Raw genomic sequence first — 6,000 nt, forward strand, 5'->3', positions numbered from 1 at the left:
TATGAGATGGGAGTGGGCAGTGCTTTTTTGAGTGAGACTACAAAAGGCACAGGCAACTAAAGCAAAAATACACAAATGGGACTACATCAGACTTACATGTGCACAGCAAGAGACGCTATCAATAAAGTGAAGAGACAACCTACAGAATGGGAGCAAGTGTTTGCAAACTACATATCAGACAAGGGGCTAGTATCCAGAATATATAAAGAACTGAAATAATCCAACAGAAAAAACCCACAAATAACCCAATTAAAAAATCGGCAAAGGACCTGAACAGACATTTCTCAAAAGAAGACATACACATGGCCAATAAGCACATGAAAAAAATGTTCAACATCACTAATCATCAGAGAAATGCACATTAAAATCACAATGAGATATTATTTCACCCCAGTTAGAATGGCTATTATTAACAAAACAGAGAATAACAAATGCTGGTGAGGATGCGGCGAAAAAGGAACTCTCCTACATTGCTGTTCGTACAGCCATTGTGGAAAACAGTATGGAGGTTCCTCAGAGAACTAAAAATAGACCTACCCTACAACTCAGCTATCCCACTGCTGGGTTTATACCCAAAGGAAATGAAATTAGTATATCAAAAAGATACCTGCACTCTCACATTCATCTCAATGCTATCCACAATAGCCAAAAGATGGAACCAACCAAAATGCCCATCAACAGATGAGTGGATAAACTGTGATATACATACACAATGGAATACTATTCAGCTATGAAAAGAAATGATATCCCATCATTTGCAGCAAGACAGACAAATACCACATGATCTCACTCATGTGGAATATGTATGTTGGTTCTCATATAAGTAGAGAGTAGAATAATGGTTACCAGAGGCCAGGAAGGGAGCGAGGTGGGAGGAGGAGAAGTGGTGGACTGTTGGGTACAAACTATGCAAGTGACTCACTGTGCATGTATTGAAACAACACACTGTACCCCATAAATATGTACCATTAAATGTTAAAATAAAATTTAAAATAATCATAAAAAATAAGATCAGTAACTACTGAATGCCCCAGAAGTGTGAGCAATGGAGTTGACTGCCCGCAGCAGAGCATGGCAGAGGGGCCTGACTAGCAACTCATGTCCCTAGAGGTGGGGCTTGTACAGAGGTCATCTGGCCCAAGTCCCAGCCTGATCCTGGACCAAAGACTTTCAGACTCACATCTCACACCTTCTTCAGGTGCCTGTTCCAGGGGGTTTCCTCATCACCACGTCTGTATCTTCCAGAAGAAAAACTAAGGGTCTGAATAAAGCAAGCTCACCCTCTGCACTGGCTTTATTCAGAAGGCTGCTTTTCAAGCCCCAATCTCCAAAAAGCTTGGCCTGCTGGGCACCATCTGCTTCCTGAGTTGCACACCGAGAGCCCAGTCTCCATGAGGCAGTGAGTGCCCTGGCTCCAAGTCCTCCCCAGGGATGGTTGTGATGACCAGAGATCACCTGCAGGGCCCAGAAGATGCAGCTGGCCCCTCTGATGGCTTTGAGCACAGTAAGACCTCGCTCAAGCAGGTCTAAAACTGCACAGGCTTTACCAGAGAGGCCGGCTCAGGCTGCCCCACACAGCCATGGGGAAAGTGACTGACAAGGCAGAGGGTACCCTGTAGGCCTCTGTTCAAGACATTAAATGTAAGCATTGCCTGGAGGACTATTTAATACCATGTTGGGTCGGTCATCTTTTATGCTCCCTTTCACAGCCTGTCAGCCCAGCACACGTGTAATCTCTCAATGCCTGATTCAGTTTTCTTCCCTGGGCTCCTCTGCCAAGCAGAGATGCTCAAGCCATTTGGGGGCATTTGCAAAGCAGCAGGTGCAAGGAGTTAACACAACCTGGGAACAGCCCTCAACTGATAGGGCCTGAACAGACAAATCTCTCCTCAGCCCTGAGGCTCATTCTACAGGTTCTTCAGGGGGTCTTGGTACTACTGAGCCCCAGCCACTCACAACAGGATCGGCTCAACAGCACACCCTTGGATTGGCCAAGCCTTCTTCCCAGTTTCATTCTTCCAGTCCTCTGTGCCTGATCCTATGGATCACTTCCCTAATGTGTGTACCTGCACACAAATCCCTATCCCAGTCTCTGCTCTACGGGAGAACTCGGGCTAAGACACAAACTTACTTACTTAGATACCAACACAATCCTGTTATGCCAAACTCAGATGTACTAATAACATCTCACATGTGCACAGCCCTTTACAGTTTACAAAGTTCTCCAATTACTACAGCTGTGTAACCAATTGCCCCCAGAACTTAGTGGTACGAAACAGCATTCATCATGCTCAGAGATTCTGTGTGCCGGGAACTCTGAAAGGGCGCAGTGTGGACAGCTCGTCTGTCCCTGATGTCCAGGCCTCAGAGGGGACAATGAAGTCTTGCTCACACACTCATTCCCGGTGGGTGGTGCTGGCTGCCGGCCAGTGGGGAGCTCCCCCCTCTCCATGGGTAACTCCTCACAGCATGGTGGCCGGGCTGTCCCTCCATTTATGACCCAGCCCCTGAAGTCAAGCTTCATGCCTTCTACTCACCAAGGCAGCCACAAAGTATGGCCCAGGGTCAAGGGGCACGGGGCCGTTTTGGGAAAGCACAGTCCACCATGGCTTCCCTCCATAGTTCCTCCTTCGATTCTCACAAACGAGACTATTCTTTTTGTCTTTGAATCCGGAGTGCTTAGGCCGATGCCTGGTACGTAGCAGGTATGATGCTGCAAATCACACTTGCCTTGCGGAGGGGGACAGCTTCTAAAGTCAGACTGACCTGCACTCGAATCCTGGTTTCGCCACTTATACATGTATGCTCCTGAAGAAGTTACTTAGCTTATCTGAGCCTCAGTTTCCTAACCTTTAAAATGGGGGCAAAAATACCCATTTCACAGGACTGGTGCTAGGGTTAGGTGCAATCGTGCAGTAACGTGGCCAGAAGACTCCTGACACCCGGTGGGTGCTCAGTTTCTCTTTGATTCTCCCCCTTCTCTTCCATTGCACCCCACCCCCGCCCCAGCTCCTGGACTTCCCAGCAGGTACCAGGACACAGATGAGCAGACAGCATTTAGGTGCATGTCCAGGGTCCCGGCAACAGGCTGGGGTTTGGAGGAAGTCTGGATGAGCAGCCACAGGAGTCTCTCCTCCCCGTCCTGGACACCTCCTGCCCAGCCTGGAACTGAGAGCACTGACCCAGCTCTCCTAATGGAAGTCTCCCTCGCACAGCCTCGGAATCTCAGCTTTCCCAGATGCCCTGGAGATTCTCCCAGAATCCTGGGGCAATAGGGAAAGCTGCCCCTCTCCCTGAGGGCACTGCCTGGACGCCGAGGTCTCATAGCAGGTGAACCCCCTGTGGTGCAGCTTGTCTCCTCACAACGCCCCCCCTCCACCAGATTTTTACTTGCCCTGGGGCTGGGCCCTCGCGCCTGCACTCCACAAGGTGAGTAACTGGCTCCAGGAGGTGCCGTACTCACAGCCGCCCCTGGGCCTTGCACATGCTGTTCCCTCTGCCTGGGAGGCTCTTCCCCCTTGCCCACATTGCCTGAGAAACCCTACCTTAGACATCACTTCATCAAGGAAGCTTTTCCAGACCCACTCTCTGCTGAGATGGGCACACAGTCCCCAGCGTCCCCTGTGGCAGCACGATCACATGAAACTGTAACTGTATTTCTCTTGCCCGCCTCCCCACCAGCCGGGATGCACTTGTCCTGGTTGCAGCTGTATCCCTACCACCTAGCACAGTGCCCAGCACCTTTGACGTTTCATAAAATGAATGGATGGACAACTGAGCAGTGGCGAATGCAAGGATAAGGGAGTGCGTTGGTGCCCCTCACCCAGGGCACATACCTCCCTTGCGGCCCTCTCCTGCCCCACCCTCAGGGGACGTAAGTCTCATCCCTGAGCCCTCATCCTGGAGCACAGGACAGCTCCCCACTCTCCAGCCAAGGTCTCCAGCAGAGCCTGGTTGGGCGGTGCTTCCAGGGTCACTCCTGGACCACAGCCTCCTCATCTGGGGATGTATACAAATAGTAAGCGGTTCCCCCGGCAACCCCAGAGCAAACGTAACCCGCATGGGCGGTCTAGGAAAGCCTCCAGGCTGGGAGGAAAACACATGCTGCCCTTGCTGGTCCCTCTCTGATCCTGGCTGGTCAGGGAGCATCTAAGCTGCCTCTCCTGTCTCATGGCTTCCTGCAGACCATCTGCACTGAAGCCCAAAGGGAAAAATGGGCTGGAGGAGCTGCCCCATGTGCCCAGGCAATTCATCCCTGTCAGCCCCTGGGTTGCTGCCCATGTCCCTTCCTGTGGGGACACTGAGGGCCTTCAAGGGCTGCCCTACCCTGTCCAGTGCCTTACCTGAGAGGTCAGAAGGATTTGAGAGAAGCTGTTAGCACAGTCTTGCTGCCAGAGGGCTAGTGTCAGGAGTGCCAGGTGTAGCCTCTGTGCCGAGCTTGTCCAAGTCCCCACCCAATGGTTAGAGTCTCCAACCAGGTCTTCAGCTACCCTGGCTCTGGGCCCTCCCCACCCTCCAGCCAGGTGCCACCTAGTTCTTGCCAGTGCCCCCTCCTCTGGCATGGCTCCATCTAGGCGCTGCCCGAGACCCTGCTCCTGTCGCCGCCACTGCTGCAGCTCCTCTCTAGGATGTTAGCAGGCTGGGGCTCTGCAGACCGGGGTTCTGGAGGCCCTGGGGTTGGGGGGGGGGCACGTGCTGTGGAGGAAGCAGGGAGAGAAGGCCCGGGAAGCACCACTGAGGGGGAGGCCAGAGCTGGCTTGGGACTTTTGGCAGGAAGCCGGGCTCCAGGAGGACATGACAGGGAAAACCCAGCAGCTGGGACACCAGCTGGTTTGGAAGCAGAGGCTGTAGTGAGTGTGACCCTGAGGTGCTGGGAGGTCTGGGGTGGTGGTGGGTGCATGCAGCTCTCAGGCTGCGTCTGTCTTCTCCCTGTCTGGGGTCACTGCTCCTGCTCCCCCTCAGTCCCCGCTCCTGGAATGTTGAGTCTGCTGCATCCCTTGGCTGTGGTCACCTCCCCACAGCCACCCTGTGCTCGGCCCTCCCAGCTGAAGCCTGCTGGCTGCCTCGCTGTCCACGCCCTGTCAGTGGAGCTGAGGCCCTGTGTGCCTCCTGTCGCAGTCTGTGGCTGTGCCGGTGAGGATCACAACGGTGGCACTCTGCCGAGCCAGGTGTGAGCAACCTGGTGGCACTCAGTACTGGCTACTTCATTGGACTCTCTGCAAGGAGGTACCAACATTTTACAGATGATGAAGTGGGTCTTAGGAAGAGTAAGTAACTGGCCGGGAAGCCACACCTCTGACAACTGACAGGTGCTAGAGCTGGGATTCCAGTGTGGGTCTCACCCCCACCCTGCTTTTTCTATTCTGCTTCCTCCCGCCTGAAAATGGAGTCTTCTAGGGAGCCCCACCCTGGGGTGGCTGGAGTTAGGATGCTGGGCTGGTGCAGAGGCTCTGGAATGCTGGGCAGGGAAGGTATCTTGAGGTCCTTTGGAGAGACTCTATTTTCTTTTTTCTCTCTTTTTTAAACACATGGTTTAATCCTTTAATTAACAACTGTCTATTGTACACTTCTCTTCACAGAATTCTGTGGTGAACAAGACAGATGATGTCCTTTGAGAGAGTCTCTTTGAGAGAGACACACTAAGGATGTGTGAAACGGGCTCGGGGGACTGAGCCCCATGGCACCGCCCAGAGGGAGGCAGTGGGTCCCAGGCCCCCCAGAGGGAGCTCATATCCTGCTGGTGGCAGCCGTAAGCCACCCCAAGGATAAGAGAGGGTAACAACGGCCTTGGGGACCAATGACACCCACCTGGAGACCAGGTACGCAGTGGCTGGAGGCTCCTGGGGCTTGTCCCCCATGTTCCTGGTGCTGCCACTCAAGACCCTGAGGGAGAGGATTGGACCTCAGTGTTGAGGCGTCTCTTACCACCCAGGATCCCTGAAATACATCCACTGCCTTCCCGCCTGAGCCCTCTCACTTCCTCCCCTTTCCCATTTAGCC

This window comes from Cynocephalus volans, chromosome 11, assembly GCF_027409185.1.
Source record: "Cynocephalus volans isolate mCynVol1 chromosome 11, mCynVol1.pri, whole genome shotgun sequence".
Lineage (NCBI taxonomy): Eukaryota > Metazoa > Chordata > Mammalia > Dermoptera > Cynocephalidae > Cynocephalus > Cynocephalus volans.